This window comes from Pygoscelis adeliae, unplaced genomic scaffold (genome assembly GCF_000699105.1).
Source record: "Pygoscelis adeliae isolate BGI_AS28 unplaced genomic scaffold, ASM69910v1 Scaffold68, whole genome shotgun sequence".
NCBI classification, from domain to species: domain Eukaryota; kingdom Metazoa; phylum Chordata; class Aves; order Sphenisciformes; family Spheniscidae; genus Pygoscelis; species Pygoscelis adeliae.
Window position 1 is genome coordinate 3626246 of NW_008825501.1, and position 22601 is coordinate 3648846.

The following is a 22601-nucleotide window of genomic DNA, read 5'->3' on the forward strand; positions in this document are numbered from 1 at the left end:
GAAAAAATATATGTGCGTGTTTGTATACGGACTGGGTATGTTTGTGTGTGTGTGCTGCTTGTAGATCAATATCATCTTGAAAGAGTATTCCTTTCTGGAGAATATTTTCAGTCTGATACAGCCAATGTCTACTCATTGGCACAACAAAAGTGGTGAAAAATGGCTTTGTTCAGTGTAGAGAATCTACCTAAATAAGGACAAATTAACATTGGAGAGAACATTTTTCCACTCGTGTTCCTGTCTAAACTATCAGAGCTTTAATTTTTTCTCTCTGTCCCTCTTCCTGTCTCTGCTCATTTTGCTAACTGTGATCATGCATCCTTAATTCCATTCAGATTTCTTTCCTCTGAGAAGATGAGACATTAAATAGCTTTGCTGGAAATACAAAAAAATGTAGCCAATAGGTAAAGTACCTGGAGATTTAACACTTTACTGAAGAAATTAATAATTACAACAATATGAATCTCATTGCTTTGCCCAGCCCACCAAGAAATTAACAAGTCTTTTCCCCTCTAGAGATAAAAATCTTATTTTGATCTGTCAGGAATATACTTTTGTTGCTCTTGCAATATCATTTTCAATGCAGGGGGGAAAAAAAGACCCTACTTAATGTAATGGAATTTGAATCTAAATCTTTGATCACATCATTCTCTGCTGGGATTTTTTTTTTTTTTTTATGTTACTTCTAGCAGTTTATTTTTCCCTCTTCCCACTGTTGGGATGGTGTAGCTTTAGTCACAATTCCAGGACAGCTCTGTGTTAGACCCTGGATTCAGCCCTGGAAGGGTTATTATTAATAGCGGTGTTTCTCAGTAAACTTGCCTCCCAAGGTTGCTCTAGCCAAGATTGTTTAGAAAACTCCACTGGGATACTTGTAAGGGACACCTTGGGTCTAATGTACTAGCGTTTAATGGACAAATCTATTTAGGTCCCTGTGTTAATATAAAACTCTTTTGTTAGTTGTGAAGCAGGCACAAAGCACTACTAATAACAGCTGTGAAACAGAGCTAATTTGGGCATCAGCAGCCACCTGAATACCGGAAATTCAGGGCACTCTTAAAGCTTCTTCTTGATGAGTAAAATTGGATTGATATATATTTCATTATTAAAACAGAAACGCCAGCTTCCCATGAAATTTCTTTTTCACTTCTTTGAAAGCAAAGATTACATTTTGCTTGAGAGAAGAGCACAATTTGACAGCTAGGGAGAAGTATATTCGCTGCTTTTCCATGACTTGTTTGAGAAGGCTGATCCCAGGCTGGTTTTGTAATTCAAAAGGATTTGGAGCCTGTGCTAATGTGATAATAGCAATATTGGTGCTATTAATTTTGTGTTTCACTCTGCTTTGTCCTGCCATGTCCTGGTTGTAGGACTGTACAGACTTGGCTCCTGCTCTGTGGGGAGAAGGAGGTGTCAATGAGATGCTCTCCCCAGCTCATGGTGGTAGTCATTTTCCCTAGCAAAGTGTTGCAGTGACTAGAATTGCAACAGAAGTGGGCAGTTAATGGAGATGTCCGAGTAGAGAGAGACATTTCGTACCTTCAGTGCTGCAGCTCCCAATGTGGGATGAAATTGTCCCGGAGTGCAGCCGGGTCCCTGAGAAAGGAGGTTACTGAGAGCAGGGAGAAAGAGAAAAGAGAAACCCCAACCCACGACCCAGCCACTTCCTTCCTATCCCCAATCTCCTGACTTTGTTTCCATCTATCCTACTCCTTTTAAAATCACCTTTCCTGCAACAGGTCACAAAGGTGGTCTTTGTGTCTATATTTTTCTTCCTGTGTTGAATGGTGTAGCAGTTCTGCATTTCCTACTTGCAAGACTAAAACCTCAAATCCTGTAGTTGGTTCTGGTTCAGGATCTGGCCCAAGAGTTGGTTTGTGTTCACTATGGGAGGGGAAGTAATGACCCTATTTGGAGAGAAAGTGTGGGGAAAAAAATAGAGGGCCTTTTTCTGAAATATTTCTAAAAGAAACCTTGTAGAAGGGTACCAAGTTTTAGAAGGTTTAGTATTTTTCTCTGGGACAAATGGGAGGAGGAACGTTTTTGGGTAACAGGGAGTTAGAGACCATTAGGATGTTGATGCTGTGTAGGTGTTGGATAGCAAAACAGCAAGAAACAACAAAAGGAGCAAAAGGTCAGTTGACCAGTGCATCTCCGGTTTCTGCCCTGCTGTGCTTTTAAATGATGCACTGCTTTGGTTTTTCTTTCTGGGGTCTGTGGTGGACAATACCTATTGGTTGCGTGCTGCCCCATTAACCTGTGCGCATCAGCGTAGCTTGCTCTCGCCATGACCTTGTGAATATCACTTTCAGTGGCACAGATCCATCCTGTTGCTTTTGCCTCTGAGATGCCATGTAGGCTCTCCTGTAACTGACAGGTGCATTTCTCCAGGGACCTATTTGTCAACCCGGAATTCCCCTTCCTCTGCTTTAGCAAAATCTGTCGACGCGATTAGCATGGGGACTGCTGATTCACCAAGTGGGAAACAAGAGGAGATTGTCTATTTGCTAATGTCAGACATCAGTTCAAGGTAATTGCTGACCCTTGGTCAAGTCTCAGGAAATGAAGCTAAGTGATACCTCGGCCAGTTTACTTTGACAGAAGAAGCAAAAAATGATTATAAACTATATAGAGGTTTAAAAAAAAAATATGGAAAATCCTCCCATCTAGGGACAATTGGTAGCGAGGAATCTCCAGTGTATTATCTCTTTGAAAGTATCTTCATCCATCTTTGTGACTTTTAGCTTAAAACACTAACCTAATCCTAACCTAATCCCTTTCAATTTTCAAGGAGAATTGGACGAGGATATAAAAAAAAACCCCACCACCAAAAAAACAGAAAGCCTTAATGCTAACAGATGGGTAAAAAGTATATATAAATTACACTGCCAAAAGACCCTACTGATGGCAAGTTGGCATTTCCCTGACAAAATAATATGAAAGGTGTTTCATTTGTGGGAGAAATTAATTGTTGGCAGCATGAAAAATCCATACTGTACACAGTATCCACCAACCCTGTCCTCTGTTGGATTTGATATCACATATTGATAATGAACAAAAGCATTGTGGGCTTTTAACAGTGGCTAATACTAAGCTTTTACTGAGCTGATTACATTTTTCATGACGTCTGCTTTTTACATAAACTGGATGAGACTGGATATATTCTAAAGTCTGAGCCAGAAGATGACTGAAGTATCTCCTTAAAACCCTCTGACTTTTGTGGATGCATTAAATTGTTTCCTAGCATAGGGTCTTAATAAGTCGTTGGTGTAAATGCCTGGTGAGCAGCCGCCAGCCTGATCCAAACCTCACTGATGTTAGCAGGAATCTTTGTATTACCTTCAGTGGGTTTGGATCCAGACCCCACTTTTGTTCCTTCCCAAGGTGTTTTTAGAAGATCTGAACAGCTCCCTTCATGGTTTGATGACACTCTCCCAGGGAAAAACCTATTTGTCCCCCAAAGGTTTCTTTTCTTAAAGTTTTTGAAATCTCATGAGTTCTATTTTGCCTTCCGCTTCCACTTTTATCTCCCTGGATACCTGGTGCCTACAAAAAGTTAGAGCAGAGGCTTCAAACAACTGTGAATGGCCCATGAAAGCAAATAGCCTGGGATTTTCCTTTCCAGCCTGAAACCCACACGAAGGGGCCAGTGAAAAAGATCCCAGAGTGAGTTTCCAACTGAGGACAGTGTTCATCTCTGAAAGAATGTTACTTCCATCTCATTTTTTGTGTCTCTGGTCATCTATGTATACTCCTGCCGTGTTGCCTTCCTATGCTACCCATGAATGTGCAGCCCCTAGTAAGACCTCGGTCATGGTACTCTCAGAGCAGAATCTCCCACCGTAGCAGGTGGGAATAGAAAAGGTCTTGGGCAGAAATACAGTGGCAGAATTTGAGATAAATGAATCCTTGTCCGCTACAGTTCCCTCCTAAATTTCCTTACTAAGCATCCTGGTGAGATGAATCTCCATTTCTGGTCTGATGATAGGAACAGATGATCTTTTAATATTTCCAGTGATGGGAATGCTGTTCCCTTGCCTTCCAAGGAGGATTTTAGAAACTGACAGGTAATTAGCAGGAGCAGCTATTCATATGACTAGGCCTATGTCCAGGTTTCCCCTCTTCAACTGTTATGCTCTGTGGAAACAGGGAAAAATGATATATTGGTTCAAGGGCAACTTCATTTCATGTTCTTTTTTCTCTCCCCCATCATTTACAGTAGTCCCAATTCCAATGATACTGCTGTGATAGCCTTACCATTTAAAGATGAAACCTGCAAAGGAATGAGACCTTTAACATTTGTGTCAATGGATGCAGAATTTGCCCTTCTGTTGTACTATATGGCACCAAAATGCTTTTTGATCTATTACTTGAAATCTAGAATTAAAAAATTTTAGTTTGCAATGGTGTTTTAGTCCAGAAAGTGCAACTAAATGGGTTAAAACAATCTGTTGCATAGACAGCTCCAAAAAGAAGAAGATGAAAGCAAATCTTTAATAAGAGTTTTTTTGGGGGGATTTTCTGCTTTGGTGTCTTCTATGTCAACGTTTTGTGAGGCGGGTGGGAAAGGAAAAAAATACATTAGAGGCTTCAGTGTAAATTAAGACGTGCTTTCCAAATCATTAAGGGGAACTGTTAATATTCACAGACACTTCCAGGGGTCAATTCAGCCTACCTAGGATCTGAATTGCCATCTGGCTATGCCAATCTCTGTTCATTCAATATATAGTGAATTTAGGGACTTGGCTCCTAATACTAAGGTGCTGTTTCCAATTCTACATTAATATTCTACTCAGATGTAGAAGATTGTACTTCCATTAGAATCATCTAATTCAGAGGGTTGTTGGTTTTTTTTAACGTGTACTGTTGCCTTGTCAAAATGAGTTCTGCTGGTGATGTAGTAATTCAGATTGTAAAGTTATGAGTCAGTAATTATTGCAGGCCCCAGTGAAAGTCAGGACCCTACAGGGTTTAGTGTCTCACAGATGTGCAGAGATGTCCTTTGCCTTTGGGAGCTTTCCAGCCTAGGGAAGGAGCAGAGAGGGATGGCAGAGAAGTGGGGTAAAGGAAGGCTTGTTCACAAGTAGCCAGCAGTACAGCTGTGAAGAGAAGGAGTGATTCAGTCTTGTGGCTTTGACTGCTGGTCTCTGATTCACTCCAGCTGAGGTGTCAAGTTAGGAGCTAATCTCCTTCAGTTCACTGTGCAGTCAATGAAATCTCTTGAAGCATTTCTGAAGGACAGGTTACTTAAAAGCCTGAAGTTAATGAGATAAATTGAACAGTTGGTGCCCCTTTAAGCTGCTGTCAGTTTTGGCCATTGAAATCTCCAACACGTATTTGATGTGCCCACATGACAAATCCTAAGCAATGGTGATGATGACTTTAGTCTCTCCAATACCAGTTAGCCAATATAATATAAACATGTTAGTAATATGGGTTGTATTTTGGATTAGATACGCTATTTCTCTAGCTGGGTGAAGTGCTCCATGCAAAGCCCCATCAATAGCTCTGGAAACCCTACTCAATGTTGCTAATTGGATCCTCTGCATTTTCTAAACTGAGGGTGAAATGCGGGAGCTGAGGAAGAGGCTGGAGCACCTCTTTCCCCTATTCACCCTGCAGCACTTCTGCAGCTGCACACCATTGTTTTTCCAAGTAATTTCCAGGAACCCAGACAAATGAGATTATGTGAGCACTACAGTAGCCTCTCTGAAGAGACAGTGTGATTAAATGTGTTGATTAGAAATTTGCTGCTCACCTCTGATAGCAGTTGCATGGACCAAAAAAAAGAAAGGCGTAGGTGAAAAAAGCTACCTTTTAAGAAGAATGGTAAGTACATTTCTGCCAATTGCTTACAAGAATATAACATAACTAACAAGAAAAGCAATGAGTTAATAAGTTGTCTAGAGAAGTTATTTAACGTATAAAAAACAGGTGTATGAATTTACATGTTCTGTGTCTGTCCTGTGCCTGGACATTATGGTAGCCACTGCCTACCGTGCTGCTGGCTACAGATGCTTAGGTACATCAGCCGTCCTAGCCCTGAGCAAATTTTTGACCTTCATCCGTTCTGCCCCACCTAGCAATATGGTCATTCTGGCAAAGTGTAAAGTAGCTTAGTTTTCCCTTAAAGAGGAGAGTCTTTTTTTTACACTAAAGTGCATATTTAGGATTTCATGGCTTAGGTGTGACAGAGAACTGAGATTAAGAAATAAAGGTCCCTGCAGCATCTGCAAAACACAAGAATTAGATGCCCAACACAGAAGGGCTACTCTCTTTGCAGCATATAACGGATGGTGGAGTAAGAAGACTGGCTGGTGTGTTTAAAGCTTGTACCTTTGCTCTTATGATGCACAATTCTTTGTGTGTTTTCCAGAATTTGCAAAATCTAGAAACAGATACATATTTTCGAAGGGCTCATTGGCAAGAGTTGAAACTATTTGTATTGCTTAGGTGTTGTGATCTGTTGTGCTTGTGGCTCTGTAAGCATTCAGTAAGAGATAATGTCTGCTCTGAAGCCTTTTCTTTTTATTTTTCTTTTTTTTTAATATAGACAAAATCTACAGCAGCATGGGAAGGGAAATGTTTTATACATAATGTGCTCTTCTGGCATTGCCTCATTGTTTTTCCTTCCTGTTTATCTTCTGCTGGTTTTATATCTTGGACTCAAATTATGAACTGTTCAGGGATTGCGAGTGTGTTTGCATAGTGGGGTTCCAGAATGAGCCAGAGGGTTGGACAAGCTAACATATGATGAACAACAAATTTCCTCACATTGTTTACAGAAAACTTGTGATAAAGCCAAGATTTTGAACCTTATTTTCCCATGTCCCAGTGATTTAAGGACAGAGTTGGACATTTTTGTCAAATCTTTCGCTCGACAAGAAGTGTGTGGGGGCTTAACTAATTTGGGTCAAATTTGATGGTTATTTTGGATAATAACAAGATGTGAAATGTGATAAAAGGCTGCACTTTGAAGGTGACAAAATGATTGCTTTCTCCCTTTTTAAAAAGTTAGGTTTATAATTTTCTTTTTCAGAAAGGTTCTTTTTCATTTTTTTAAAAAGGGTTAAAATTACAATATAACCTGAAAATAAGGCAATACTTTAGATTTCTGCCTGAATCAAAATGAGTAATTTTTTTTCAACAGAAGGGTCTAAGATAATCTTTACTTTTTTTTATTGTCAGCTGCTCTTCTTCCCACACTACCTGGGAGACCTCACCCTGGTACTAGGGTGTCCATCTTGCAGAATATCATACTTTTTTGGCACTAGGTGGCCTCTGTCTCAACAGGAACTTTGCTGTTCAACTACTTGTGAATAAAAGAGTCTTCTCTAGATCAGCAGCTCAGACCATGAGCTTTTGAACAAGATCAGACTGAGCTTGGTCCCTTGGGCCACTGAATAATTGAGCAGACAGGAGATGTCATAAAAAGTGACAAAACACAACTTTTGAGGCAGCTGTCATTTTTGTTACACTGCACAGGAAAACAGTGTTTTACTTGAAGAGTTTTACTGAGAGAAGACAGGTACAGATAATTTTTATTTCTTCATGTGCTGTGTTAGAAACAGTGTTTTTTCCTTCCAATTTGCTGTGAAGCACCTATAGACTCAGTCCTTCCCCAACACGTCCCCACTGAAACTGGGAATTAAGCTGCCCCCCACAAGTTAAAACCCATTTGGCATGGCAGATCTGTACATAGCACTTTGAACTCACTGTGTACAGCCAGAGGTTCTTCTGTCTTGAAAGGATCTGGACTTCCATCTTAGGCAGTCAGTCTTTTTCATCCTAGGCAGGACTCAGACCTCCTTGCTTTAGTGATGCCTTGACTTTTCCTGTTGCTCTGTGTCTGCACTCATGATGCTGTTTCCTAGTGTTTCACAATCAAGGGCAGGAATAGCCATGGTTACCCATAATACTGCCAGTGGTTGCAACCAAGGCTCAAGAGCTTCAAAGGTGTTTAGAAAGTATGCCAGACCTAGACGATCAGTGTGTACCATAACGAAACAGGTGGACAAATACACAAGAGAGGGTGTAGGAGACAGAAGACTTCAGTGTCAGGATTCAGGAGCTGGCAATGCATGCAGTTTAACCAGTCAACCAGTATAACCAGATTTTTTGTTTGAACTTATCCGTTTTTCTTGCCCATGGTTTTAATCTATTTGCTTTCTCTATTGTTTATTTTTTTAATCAAGTGAATAAAATAAGAGCTAATATTATTAGTAGTAAGTAGGTCAAGAAGCTACATCTTTGAAATCACCAGAATACTTTTTGATTCTTTCTTAAGCCTGGATTTCTGAGAACACAAGTTTTAATTTTTTGTATTATAGTTCTATTTTCCATTCTTACCTTTTTTCAAACTTTTGAACTAAGTGGCAAAGTTGCGCTCTCTCTCTTTTTTTCTTTTCTTTTCTTTCTTTTTTTTTTTTTTGCCTGGAATAAGCCCTCTCAAAGGTATTCAGTTCCTACAAATTTAATGAAAATAAGACTGTGGATAGAGGAGGGAAAGCCTAATTCCCACTGAGTGAAAAACCTCAGTTGAGATTAAGCATATTATTTTGACACCAGAGAATCCAAACTGGGAGGAAGACTAGGAAAATTAATGTTCATTAGTTCCACCATTTGTGCACCTACTTGCAGAATTCCTAGCAATCTGCTCCTTCAAAGAGGTAATATTATTTAAATAAATAATCAATTTCAAAAAGAATGCCAAGGAGAAAGATGAGTAAAAGAACTGTATACTGATTATAGATGGGATCTCACACTTTTCACCTGGATGCCCAGTTTGGCCTAGCAAACATCACAAAGCGGTTTTAAACCAGGACTTTATGCAAGTATTTCTACCAGGGCAAGTAGAAATACCTGCACTTTTCCTCAAAACTCTCTGGGGCTCCATGAGGTGGAGAGCAGAGACAAGCAAGTTACCGGTACAGAAAAAGAGTACTAGAGCTTCATATGAAATGCTTTCCTCCTTTTTAAACAGGAGGCTCTGTCACTGACCTGAAAGAGGTTGCAAGAGTGTTTTCCACAGGAGCTGACTCTGCAGTGGAGCGTGGCAGCTGTGAGACCAGCACCCAGTAATTCTGCCCAGAGGTGTAGGACGGGGGCCTAGAAGCCCACTCAAAACTGGGTGAGGGAACTTGTGGAGACACGATGCACCTACCCGTAAAGGGGACAAACTTGTATATATAACATGAAGACAGTTCAGTGAGGTCCCATTCAGCTAATGTGCCCTTCTCAAGCAATCCCCATCCAAATGAAAGATTAGCTGTTCTGTAGGAGTTGCTTGGCCCTCTTGCATCCCAAACCTTCACAGACAGCAGATCTGCTGATCCAACCTGAGTACAAGATAACCTTCACTGCTGCTGCAGCAGGGCTGCCAGGATATAGCTGCCTTCAACAGAGCTGTCTATCCAATCCTTACTGGTAAATTGGAGCATGGGTCACACATTTTTTCAGGCTAATGATGATATAGGGGAGTACGATCCATGGGTTGCCACTGCAGCAGCTCCAGGCAAGCACAGCCTCTGCTGTTCAAACAAGAGGGAGGAGGGAAGTTTCCAAAGCTCACCTAGTCTTTGCCCATCACAAGTGATCTGTCTCCTCCAGTGGCTTCATATGTAACATCAGAGCCAGGTATTGCTGCCACTGAGACTTGGTAAATGTGATGTAGCACAGCTCAGCTTTCGTTTAGTTACTTGGGACTTGCACTGGTACAGCAAAAGGTGGGAAACTGTCTCACATTAGTCTGGGTGCCTTTTTGTCCCTCAGCTCTCTGTCCAAGAAATGTAGCACCAGCCTGTCCAGCCAGGGAAAAGGCGGTGCAGGATTTTGTGACTGGTTGAGAGACAGGGTACATTGCGAATTTGAGTCCCTCTTGTGCTCCTGTTGAAGCAGATGGGAGTTTTGCCTTTAATTTCATGGAGAGCAGAATTGGCGCTCTGGCTGATAGAAAATCAACCTTTGATACAAAAAGGAGTAAAACATGAGGGAATTTTTTTTATCAATGTTCTTACAACTTGGAGGAAAAGTATCCCTCTGAATTATGGAACTGAAAGTCACCTTTTCAAAGAGTTCTTTAAATAGATTTGTGTTTTCCTTTCAAAAGATCATTGCTGAAAGTTAAGAAATCTCCAATAAACATTAAAATTTATTTACTAAGTTATAAGTGTTAATGTGAAGCATAAAATGAATATTTAATGTACGAGAACCGTTGCTTAATACATGTGCAATTGATTCTTTTTTTATTATTCTTGTCATACTGATCATTGCTTATTTCACATTGAAATGTGTTTCTGATGATTAGTTCTAAACAGACACTTTTTCTGCAATTAGCATCATTGGACATCTCATTACAGGCAATCAAAGATTTTGATCTTAAATACTTTTTGATAATTAATTTGATGTTTTATTGAGTGTTATTGGCAATGTGATAGATGCAGGAGACAAATTCTGCATTGTACGACACCAGGGAAAACTTGGACTAAATGACTTAGTACAAGAATATTTACCATTCAGAAAAAAACAGCTATCTTTAGAGGAAAAGTCTCTCTAACTATAGGTTCTTCTGTAATGTGCAATTTAGGATTGACATGCCATCTAATCTATAACAGTGGATTATACCACCTTCCTTACTGCTGCATTCAAATATTGAACCTAGTTTGAAGTATTGATTCGGCTGCCTTCAGTCACTAGAAATATGACAGTTTATACCAGCTATCTGGTTAGTAATATCTCCATAAAATGATACATTAAAAAAATACACACTTAAAAATAGTACTTTAATTTTTGCTTGCTGCTTAAAAAGACCGTCATAGTTGTCATTAAATGAAAATAAAATACTCTAGTTCTGAAGGACAATGTTTATAATTTTTTCCACTGCATTTGGTCAGGTCAGATGTAGAGTCCTTGTGCAGCTGATACTCTTGTTACAACAAGCGTTGTGGACATCTTCATTTTATTTTGATTTTTAAACAATTTTGCTCAAGGAAGCTTTGCATAATTGGACCTATATCCCATCACTGTGCTAGTTCAGATCTGGACTCTCACATTCAAGGGGCTGACCTGTTTAAATGCTCCTGTGTGTCAAAGCAGAGGAGAGAAATAGAACCGTTAGGAATTATTCATACAGTGACAATGAGATTTCAATGCGAAAAAAAATCCTATCTTAATTTTTGCACTGCAAGGTGGAGGCCAAGCTGACCTTCCCACCAACAGACATGCTGCCTGCTCATGTCTTGTTTCTGCTGTAGTTCTTCTGGCATCATGTCTTGCTTCAAGCTTTGCTCCGTCCCACCCCGCAGAAGATAACCCAGAGGATATTCCATCACTGAAGGGAAAATCTCCTGGGGGTGACACTATGCTAATACCAAATAAATAACAAAATCAAACCCAAACTTCTTAGTGGGTAGGTCACCCAGCCAACCCTTTTAAGATGACTTCTTGATGCTAGGGGGAAAAGAATATGAATCAACAGGCAGGACAGAGACCTTGCTGCTGCTGAATGACTCATCCTGGGAGTGAATTGTCTTCATTAGCATAGTGTCATCCATTTATTTTCCTCTGTGGAGAGAAAGGGCTCCAGTTTCCTCTCTTCTTCACATGACCTTCTTCAAAGTTATTGTAGAAATCCTTTTGGAGATCCAGCACCAGCTCTGTTGCTTGGCTGCTTTTTTATTTTCTTTTTTTTCCCCTGTCTTTTTTTTTAGGGTGACAATAAATGTGATTTGAAAGCAAAAGCTTCGTAGGCTGCTTACTCTATCCTATTTAGCTTCCTATATCAGGGCTACATTATGACATTCTAATCAGGTTCCCACATCACACCCATCGCTGCTGAATCCAAGTGATTTTTATTTATTGTTTTTTCCCTTCTCTCTTATGCCCTCCTTCATAAGAAGGACATAGGGGCTATCTGGGAAATGAAATGACTCACTCGGCAAGAAATCCATTTGTATCGTACAGGAAGGGCAAAAGAGATTTGCTCAGTTCCTTGCAGAACGTGAGGGCAAACCTTGGTGGTTTTCCATCGTCTCCTCTTGTGTTTCTAGCCTGGGAAACAAATAATCTCAGAAATTGCCTTTTCTAACTCGGTTTGGGTGTTTTCTCTCACATCTGTTTCTAGGAGGTTACTTCCTAGAGAGGGAGCAGAGGGAGAGGGAGAGGGAGGAAGGCAAGGCAGAGATGAAAGAAGAGTGGGATGTAGTCTAGGACAGAACCTGGTGAGGTTATCCAGTCCATCCTTCTTATGCCAAAGAGGGATCAACTATTATTTTCTGACTAAAGAATTTGAATGGGAGGTTCTGTTGAATTCTGTGGAGCTGAATTCCTGGCCTGATTATTATCTAATCCCAACACGTGAGATTAAAATTGATAGTTCTAAAGCTGAGAAGTACATATGTGAGGAATGAAGCTTTTAGCTGTATTGATCAAACCACCAGTTTTGTATGAGGATTAGTTGGTATTTAATCTATCTAGCAGCATATATCAAAATTACAACCTAAGGTTTGTAATACTTACAAAAAATTGGAAGGGGAGACTTGGGGAGAAATAAATCAATGGGATAAACTGTAATTAGCTTTTTTCTGATAGATTAGTGTTCCTTTCCCAAATGAGAACTCAGTACAGTCACTATATATATTTAAATTGCATTAACTATCCTAAGAGCTGTAAAATACCTAGAGCATGGGAGATGTCTAACATAATAAAGTAAATAGTAAGTAACAATATATAACTGGAAGCTAGCGTTGACTTTTTATGGGTCAGGTTGTTTATAGGATTATAACAGTGGCACTTGGTTGGAGCATGCACTAAGGAATACCTAACTAACAATCAAGGAACGTACTCTGTCAGAAGATTTGCATGAGCCCTTTTCTTTTATAAACTCTATTAGCATTGTATTAAGTATTAAGCATTGTACTAATATGGTAGCCTGCCTCATGGAATTTCAGGTAGAAAAAAAAAAAAGAAAAAAAAGTTTTGTCAATATATAGATATATTTTATTTATGTTTGTTTTAAAACCTTTCATTGCCAAGTTATACAAAGATTTGAGAGATTTGCTTCAATACAAAAAACCCCCCAACATTCCAGAAACTTTGAATTTTAAATTTTCATGAATATTCTGCAGAACATGCAAGTTCTCACAGCTGAGCTTTGTTGTAACAGAACCTGCATTTTACTGGCAACAGAAGTTGTGGCTAAACAGAACACAAATACACAACTGGAGAATCAGGTTTTGAAGAAACTTTTTGGCATTAATCAAGCAGACATCTTTAGGGGTTTTTTTCTTACACTTTCTCCACCACTAATATTCTCAAGGCTGTGCTGGAGACAGTTCAAGCTAGTTCAGTAAAACTAGTCGATAGCAATCACCTACAGCACACACTGCACCATGCTTGGTAGTTTTATGGCTGGTGGTTGACTAACTGGGTTGTCCCTCCTCTTCATTGCCTTGTTTATTTGGCTTCAGATCATGAAATCCTTGTTCCCCAGTTCAAAGTGACTCTGTCAGAGTACTTACATGTGACTTTGTCTCACACCTGGACCTATTTGAGGTGCATTTAGTAACACCTCCTTAAATCCTGGTACAGTCATAAAACCTTCCAAGAAGATTGCAGTTAGCTCATCACCTTCTAATGGATGTCTTATCCTGCCCCTGAAGCAAAGAAAACACACATACTGTTCTGAAATACACCTTGGCTTTGCTGTGCTTCTAGTCATCAAACCTTAACACCGAATGTTTGCAATTAGACTGCCTATTGTAGAAACTCAGGAGTTCTTTGTATATAGAGCAGCAAATTGCTCTGAGATGTTGGTAGGCATTATCCCCCTATAGGAGAGATCCTATTTTCAGTGACGTGCTAACTTAATTCTGTTTTACAGCTGCTATGCAGAAAAAAATGATGCTGGATTTCAGTGGAACTCTGGGCATTTGGGTTTTGGTCTGCACCATGGTAAAGTTTTCTTTTCCCCCATTGCTGCCTTCTTTTCTTATAACGATGCATCCAACAGGATTCTTTAGCTAATTTAGGGATCTGCCAGCTTACATGTTTGTTACGAGTCTCAATCAAGCCATCAAGTCTGCTTCAAATGTAGAGAAAGCCTGGAAGCACTTAGGATGTAATGAAAATAAGCAGCTTTGTGAACAAAAAGGAGGAGGGAAAGGGTGGATGGCAGAAGAGAATAAGCAGAGGGAAGTTGTCATCTTTGTACTTTCCTTGCCATCCAATGGACAGAACTTTAATTCCACAAAGACTTGTGTCAACTCCGTTGAATTCCCTGGATACAGTAGACATCCTACATGACTTTAGAAGTTACTTAGCTTCTCTATGCCTCAGTCCCCTTCCTTCTTACTTGCTTTCAGGCAGCACATTGTTAATAGTAAGATACTCATCATTAGTGTCAAGGTGATGGTAATAGATGGGAGTTGAACAGAGGATCTGAGATTGGTGACTTACCCCAAGGCCATATGTCAAGCCCTGGCCAGTGCAGGAATGGAATCCAAGTCCTGTGAAGGTTGGTGACTTCCTAGTGAGCCTTTCTGCTTGCTGCGCTATGCTGATTGGCAGGAGAAAGGGGCCATATGTGCTTCTGAAACACACTTCAGGATTGACTAGCTTACGTACATATACTCACCCTCACAAACAAATTAATTTAAAATATATCTTGTTATTTTTATCACTTGGGTCTTGATGCAGCAGTGGGTGAAGGCATTGATTAAAAACATTGGATGAAGCATGCTGGACCAGAATTTCTGATCTGAAAACTGACTTTGGGCTTGGAGGCTAATCCTGTTTGGTGCTCAGTGTGTTCATGTCCCCACCAACTTCACCAGAATATGAGTGAGCTGTGTGCCTTGAAGGATCAGTCTCCTTTAGTTCATATTTTAGCCTTTGGCAGTGCATTAATTAAATGAGTATAATGCTTACTTTCCCCTTGAGGATATTGTGAGACTTCATGTAGAGAGATATTTTGAGCCCTTCTCATGAAAGACACTAGACAGAGTAAATGCCAATTGTTACACACCTCTTGAGAATTAAAAGGTCACCCACTGAAGACCAGGCTAAATTCCCATTGATTTTGATGAGAAGGCAGGAAGGAGCCCAGAAAAACAATCCCAAGGACTGATCCTTCTGGCCCAGTCGATGCTGGGCTCATGTAAGCTTTGATACTTTCTGGAATTAAATAATTCACTTCTTCCTTAGTTTCATCATCATTAACTTAGCCTATCTTGAAGAGAAGCGATAGGTCAGTTGGATGGGGGGTGAGGAAGCCACATGGAACAGGCGAGGAGGAATTAATTAGGTATGCTGCTGGCAATGCGCTGCTACCCTCTGTGGAAACCACAATGCTTAGAGCTATGGAACTATCAGGCAATGAAAAATAAAATAAAATAAAAGGCTTTAGATTTACGATTCATGCTCTTATGTGTTCTTGCCATTGTTCATATGGATTAGGACTTAAGTTCAAACATTCCCTGTGGAAAATAGGGCTTGCTGACTTAGAACAAACAGCATTAGAAATACAGGTTAGGCAAACCCAGAAATATTCAGGTTCAGCTTAAGTTTCAGCTGGAGTTGGTCTGAAGTGCTATGTTTAATTTTTGACTCTGGTTCAGCAATATTTGTAGGATAAACAGAAACTGCGGTATGTATATCAGCCAGTGTTTTTTAATGCTGTACTGAGGGAGAAACTTAAACTAGTCGTAAGACTCTGAATATTTTTATAATCCTTTTTCCTTCTCTGTTTTTGTTTCTAGTTTCTTCCAGGATCTTTCCTTTCCACTGTCTCCCTTTGGTGTTGATCATCTCTAGGTTATTTCATGATCACCCACTGGCCAGTGTTAATGTTGAGAAGTCCAGGTGTACCAGAGTGACAAATTCCTTCTTGAACATCCATCTGACCTAGATGATAAAACTGGTGTCTTGGTATCCAGCACTGAGGCAGTGCACAGAGGTCAAGAATCAGGGCATCACCATGCAAATTAGACTTTATATAAACACAGAAAGTGACAGTAGAAATTGTACGAGTTACATTAGTCAGATGAAGGAAAATGGAATCATTAAATATAAGGGTAGAGTTAAGGACTAGAAAAAAATAAGGATGACAGAGAAACAGACTGTTGACCTCTGTAGCATAGAAGTCAGGCAGATGTGCTTCTATGGAGTTGGTTACCTTCTGTGTTTGGACAGTTTACAGCTACGACTGGGAACAGTAAGTTTCAATATATAGAAAAAGAGCTGCAGAAAGCTATCATGATGTGGAACTGGCCAGCAAAGGTGTTAAGCACGAGGGTGTTGTTTAGGGTTGTTGTGCTGTCTCAGTCTGTAGAGGTTGTGAAGAGGATATTAGACAAGTATCCATGAACAATTAGATGTTAATCTTTCCTTTTGGATCAGCTCATCTTTTGGGATTCCTCACAGCTCTGTTTACTATCTTTAGAAACAGCAACACTGATTTGAGACCTGAACTTTGAAGAAAAGAAGAGGGAGAAGGAAATCTTCTGTATCTAGTAACAACATTGTACTTTTTGAGCTGGGCTGAAACCAAACCCCAGACTTAATATCCTCTAACAGTTGAAAACTTGACTCAGCCCAGGTGCAGAGTTCAAATCTCTTTCTTGTCTGAGGCCGAGACTGTCCCCAGTGCTGTTTGATTTTGTTCTGCTTGATCCTGAGCACCTCTTCCACATTTTCCATAAATCCAGAAGGCAGAAGAACAGATTATAATGAAAGTGAGTCCCATGTTCCAGAAAGCCAAAGGGCTAGAAGGGATCATAAACTGTAAAACCACTCTCTAGTTGCCCCACTATTTAAGTGGCTCCTCCTTTCCCCTTCTCACTCTGCCTTAAACTCCTTCTGACCATGAATTTCGGGCCAGTCCCGGCCTGTGTTGATACCAAGTCAGCAGGAGCCAATTTCTTTGTCTCCACATCAGGCAAAACATTCACTGGTGTCATTAAACAGGGAGCCTCTTTCTACAGCTTTGCTCCTCTGGAAAGAGCCTTCTGATTTCTGCTTTGGGGAATGCATTAATGATGCCGATAGGGAACTCACTTGCAGGTTGTTTCTTGCAGCGTGTCAGGATTTTACTCTATCAAAGGGTTTCTGGCTGTCTCTTAGGACCCAGACAGCATTGCTGCTCTAATTCCTGGGCCTGGTTTTCATCTAGTTTTATACTACTTCTACCCTGGTGTGACTTCACTGACCTACAGAGTCTTTTCTCTGATTCATAGTAGTGTAGCAGATGTAGTTAATGGCCAGATCCTGATCTTAGTTTCATCAACACCAGCCTGAAATAACTCTGTTCATGCACACCTGTTGAATATATTTGGGGAGAAGCCACCTTGGAGCCCGTCTGTGTGAAGGGGCTCAAACATCATGATCGAGTAGGTCTGGTTGGGAAGGCTCCTGCATAAATTTTCATTTGTGTTCTGCTTTCAATTTCACCACCTCAGCTGCAAAACCTTTCCTCTGGGGTCCTGGTTTAAAAGTTTCTACTACACAAGAAGGGTAAAAGGGTGATTTTTGCATATGTGTAAACCTACCAGATTTTGGGTGAGAATCTCGATAACACGGACATCACTTTAAATCAATTCCTCTTTTGTACAAGACACCTAATTCCTCTCTTGCCTGACACAACACAACCAAAATTTTCTTCTAGCACATGCTATTTGATGTGAAGAACTCCATCCCAAGCACTTATTTACTCAGATGCTGATTTGGAAGTTGTGAGACCTGGCACCTAATCCCACCTCCAAAGTGCTGTCACACGAATCAGGTTATTGAAACTCCGTGCCTCAGTTTCCGCAGTTATAAAAGGGGAATAGTTACCATTTTCCTATGCAAAATACCTTGAGGATTAGGCAAATTACATAAAACAAAAAAACTGAAACCCAAATGCTGTTAATAAGAGATTATCCTGTGTGTTGCTTCAAACTCTCAGAAGCTAATTCAAAATAATAGGTGTATCTGTATGTGTGTGTGTGTGTGTTAAGAAGGGAAGTAGTAAGAGCATTTATGAAAAGGATGAGCAGGCTTAAGGTGACTTTACCTGAAAGGCTGTCGTAAGCATAAGGGGTGGCTTGAATTGAATGACAGAACTGTGAGTATGTTTATTTGTAGAAGTAAATGTAAAACATCTGTTGGACCCATGTATTTAATCCTCCTGGGAGCGGCTTTGAAGCTATATCCCTCTGTGTCTGCATATTTCCTTTTTCCAGGTTGGTGACTAAAGATGAAAAGAAATCAAAATATGCCTAAAACAATCTCACATGCCGATCAGACTGTGGTGTTTCAGGCTTGTACAGATTGTAAGATTTATTTATGGTCTATGTTGTCACCAGTGATCTCCAATAAAAACCCTGGCCTTTTATCGTACATTTGGTTCTTGTTATATCCTAGGTAATTAGAAAGCAGATCCAGGTATTGAACACACATTCCTTCACTAGCTATCTAAAATTAAAGGTAATCATAAAGACATTACGGAACACATCGAGATTTCCTTTATTACGACATTAATGTGACATTATGCATCGCACCCCATTTGATTAGCATATGGTGCCTCAGAGCAAATCAGTTAACACTGATGCATCTATTAAAGTGTCCAAGCAATATTCTGCATCTCCTAAGTGATGCAGGATAAAACGCTGCCCTCACCCAGCCTCCTTTAGTCTGACACAGCTGTAAATCTCTCGTGATGAGCTGGGTGTGTTGCTGATGTAACACGGGGATGCCTCCACAGGGGTTGGAGGTCCCTTGCCAGAAAGACGGGACAGAAACTTAGGGGCAGAGTTAAAGCCTGTGTTACCTAGCTAAGTTCTACTGGTTTTCAGAGCAAGGCTCTTTTAAACTGTGTTATGGAGTGATGAAGGCTTTAGCCCCCCAAGACACTGCTGGTAAATTACCTGATTCTGCTGCATCCCAGTAACCATGTAAGTATAATTATCTCATGAAGTTAGCTATGTAACTCGGTGCCTTCTTCTGCTACTGTACAAGTAAACCAGTTCATAACCGTTCCTCATACCCTTTGTCAGGGGAAGATGGCAGACTTAATATGGCAGCACATTTTGTCCTGACCCTTGTTGTAGGTTATAAAGGCTGGAATAAATATATTCATTTCATGGTTTGATAAATTTGAGTTTTGCTTTGTGGCTCAGTGGTCAGGTTTCCATCTGAGATTTGGACTCACTTTTTCTCCTGCTCTTGGAGTAGAATTCTTATTGCCTAATTCTGTCCTTTTACATTTTTAATTATGCCTTTATTTAGAATTTATTTCTCTGTTTTGCAATTCAGAACTTCTATTATTAATTCTGTGCAATATTGGAGACATATGCAGGAAGTGCTATATCAAATTCAGTTTTCCTTTAAAAATATACATTATTGTGGCGATAAAAGAAACAAGAATGCTAGTCTTTGTAGAGTTCAATGTGTTTAAAGATATTTAAGGATCAGAATAAAAACTGTTTTTTTCAGAAATTCAATGACAATTCTCAGCAAATTCTAGTGTATTGTGCCCACATAACTTTACTGTGAGATTAAAACAAAAATAAATATATAAGCCCTGTTTCCAAGATGGGAAAACTGCATCACAGGATAAGTTACATGACATAACAGAATAACAGTAATAGCCTGGATATTAAATACATAGTCTTGTTTGCCCTAGGTAAGGTCCCTGTACATCTCTTTTTAGAGATTGTCTCTTGCTGAGCAACTCCTATTGTTCACACATGGATATTCGGCCTGGAAGACTTCAACATCTTGTCACTTACTCTAGATAGTAAAATAGGAGTTAAACACTTAAAACATTTGCTCTTTTACTGTATTGGTCGGGCACTTCGGAAACCTAAAGGACCATTTATAAGTGTGGTACACCCTTTTTCTTCAAAAGAACAAATCAAAATCTGTGATGTGCTTTTGAACTTTTCCGAATTTCACACTGCACTTTCTTTACTTGATGATTCTTACGCTGTGGCAAGTTGGGGGAAGGTTGCCTGAGGTCAGCTGAATCAGACAGGAGTAAGCAAAACTATTCATTGACTAGTCTAGAGAGAGAGAGATCACCCCGGCAAGAGAGTGTGTTAGTCGTGTGTGACCACTGGGCTATTCTGTTCTGAGTTGACAACTGCCTGTCTTCCTCAAAATCAGCTTCTGTAGATTTATTTTTTTTCCAAAAGCAATAATAAACCTTCCTGCAGCGCTAACATGAATATTTTTTTTTCTTTTTATGAAATCCTTATTGGCAAGCAAGAAGGATTGTCTGGGAAAAGTTCAGTAAACTGTGAATGCTACAAATATTAGAGATACCTATGAGTATGGAGGCCACAGCCAAATGAGGAAGAAAGAGGAAGGTGAGAGTGGAGAACAGAGAAAGAAAAAGTAGGTACTTCAGTTTGGTGAGAAAGACCTGAGTTTCTCTTGATGTCCCTGCAGTTCTGCCTTCCACTGGTGTCTTTCACTTATGAAGCTCCAAGCTGTGCCTCTCATGCACTCCTTGAATTGCGGGCGTGTACCAAAGTGTTTAGAGCAGGGACAGTCTTGGTGTGTGGCACATGCTGTACAAACATTTTTCTTAAACCCAGTCTAAAAATGCACATATTCAGACACACATACAGGCAGCCCATTTTGGGGTTATCAAAATCCTTGTTGTTTTACAACGTAAAGCTTGTGTGTAGCTTGAAGAAAGATGGAGAAAAGAAAATATCTTTTTTATAGAAAGCTGTAAACTGCAAAGTATTTATTCAAGACACAAAAGCTGTTCCCAAGAGCTATTCCAGTTGCTTTTAGAGTTCTCTCTCTCTTTTTATTTGTGTGGAAACATTTTAATATTTGTCCCCTTCTCTTTACTTTTAAATATAATGTAAGTGGATCTGTAGACAGTTTGAACTCTCTGCTTACATTTTCCCTGGTTGAAAGGGTTGCAGGAAGATAGGATAAAATTTAGAGGCATGGGTCATGGTTTTGATAAACATGCTTCAAGAATTGCTGCTACAGGAATGCTATGTGTTACAGCTGAGATTTTCACAGCTAGTAAAATTTCAGCTCAAATGTTTTCACTTGCTTTGACCAATATGAAATTCATCAAAATGGGGTGAGATCTTAATTTAAAAACAAGCAAAAAAAGATGATTGTCAGAAGTGGGTACAGGATGGGGTGAGTTATTTCCCTGCCCCACGCACTCTACCGTAACGTCTTTAACACGAGAACAGGCGGGGCATCTCGGTTACCCTCTCCTCTCCCTTCCTCGCGCTGCTACCACATCACAGCCCTTGGTAAAGCTGTGTATTAATTCACTCGGGCTCTTCAAGAATTTTAGTCCTCTGCGGGTTGCAAACCTTCAGGTCTAAAGATGTTTGCAACCCGTTTGCACTTATATAGTTGGGTTTTTTTCTGATGGTATTACACACAACCAGCCCCATGAACAGCAGCACCCTCATGCTTTACCGTGTCCGTTTAAACAGCCAAGGTCTCTTCTGATGAGGCTATTTATATTTGTGTGTAACTACTCCAGCTACAGAAGTTTCACTGCCATCAAGGTTGCAAAATGCACACTAGTGGTGGGGAATAATGCTCTAATGGTGGGGAATAGTAGCCAAGACTTTAGTTGCAGGGTGGTTTATTATACAGGATGCAAGCTTGGACCTCTGATTCTTTGTTCTGGCAATGATTTCTCTGAAACTATGAGCAATTTGTTTTACCTCTGAATCCTCCTTCCTCTGAATCACAGTGCTTACCTGCTTTGAGGTTTAATCAAGGAAGCTGTGCGAGTGCCAGATACTGTATAAAAGCAAGAGGCAATTATTAAAAGTGGGCTTTGACTTTTTAAAAGTAGGATAACAGATGCTGGGTAATAAATCTCATTAACGATGATAGGGAAATTATCTTATTTTTGAACTCTGACAGTATTTTTTTCCTAACTTTTGTTACTGTTTAATAGTTATTTTGGTTTCACTGTTTGTTTTCCAAAAGTGCTGGAATCAATTAGATGACACAATGAGCTATTTTTTTCCCTAGGGTGTCCCACCACTTTCAGATCTGTGTTTATGTTTAGAAATTATTGAAGCATATTGTTTTGATATGGCTTTAAGCAAAATGCTTGGCGTTCAGGTTTTAAACAATGTTGAGATTTGAAATCTGTTAAGTGAGTAAAGTTGCAGGTTTTTTAACACAATTTTACGTTTTGAAATTTATACGAGAGATTTCACTGACCTAACATATTTGTTATTATAGGGGGGTGTGTGTGTGCATGCATGTCTACTGACATACAAATTATTGACTTAACAGCTTCTGATTTCTCTCTCTCAATTTGGGATGGGGAAAAAATGTCTCCTGTTCTCTCATGATGGGAAATCTGCTTCCTGTCCACTTATATCAACAGCTCTGAACAGGGAGCTGCAAATCCACTCTGAACTTGATTGCTGTCAGAAGTGTTTCTGCAGTTAAGAAGCTGCAGCGTAGCACTCGGTTCCACATGAGGAGTATCAGATGTGCTTTAGGATTTACTTTGCTCTGCTGTTGAATGCGCCTCAATTCTGCAAGTTCAAAGTGATGATACATTTAAAGTTAGCTGCTGCATTTTACTCACCTGCAGTTCTTGGATGAAAACT

At 39.9% G+C, this 22601-nt stretch overlaps 1 protein-coding gene across 1 annotated transcript in view; it reads left to right on the top strand.

Annotated features, from left to right (window-relative positions):
* Window positions 1-22601, top strand: part of CELF4 (CUGBP, Elav-like family member 4) — a 695746-nt gene that overhangs the window by 137323 nt on the left and 535822 nt on the right. The window lies entirely within an intron of this gene.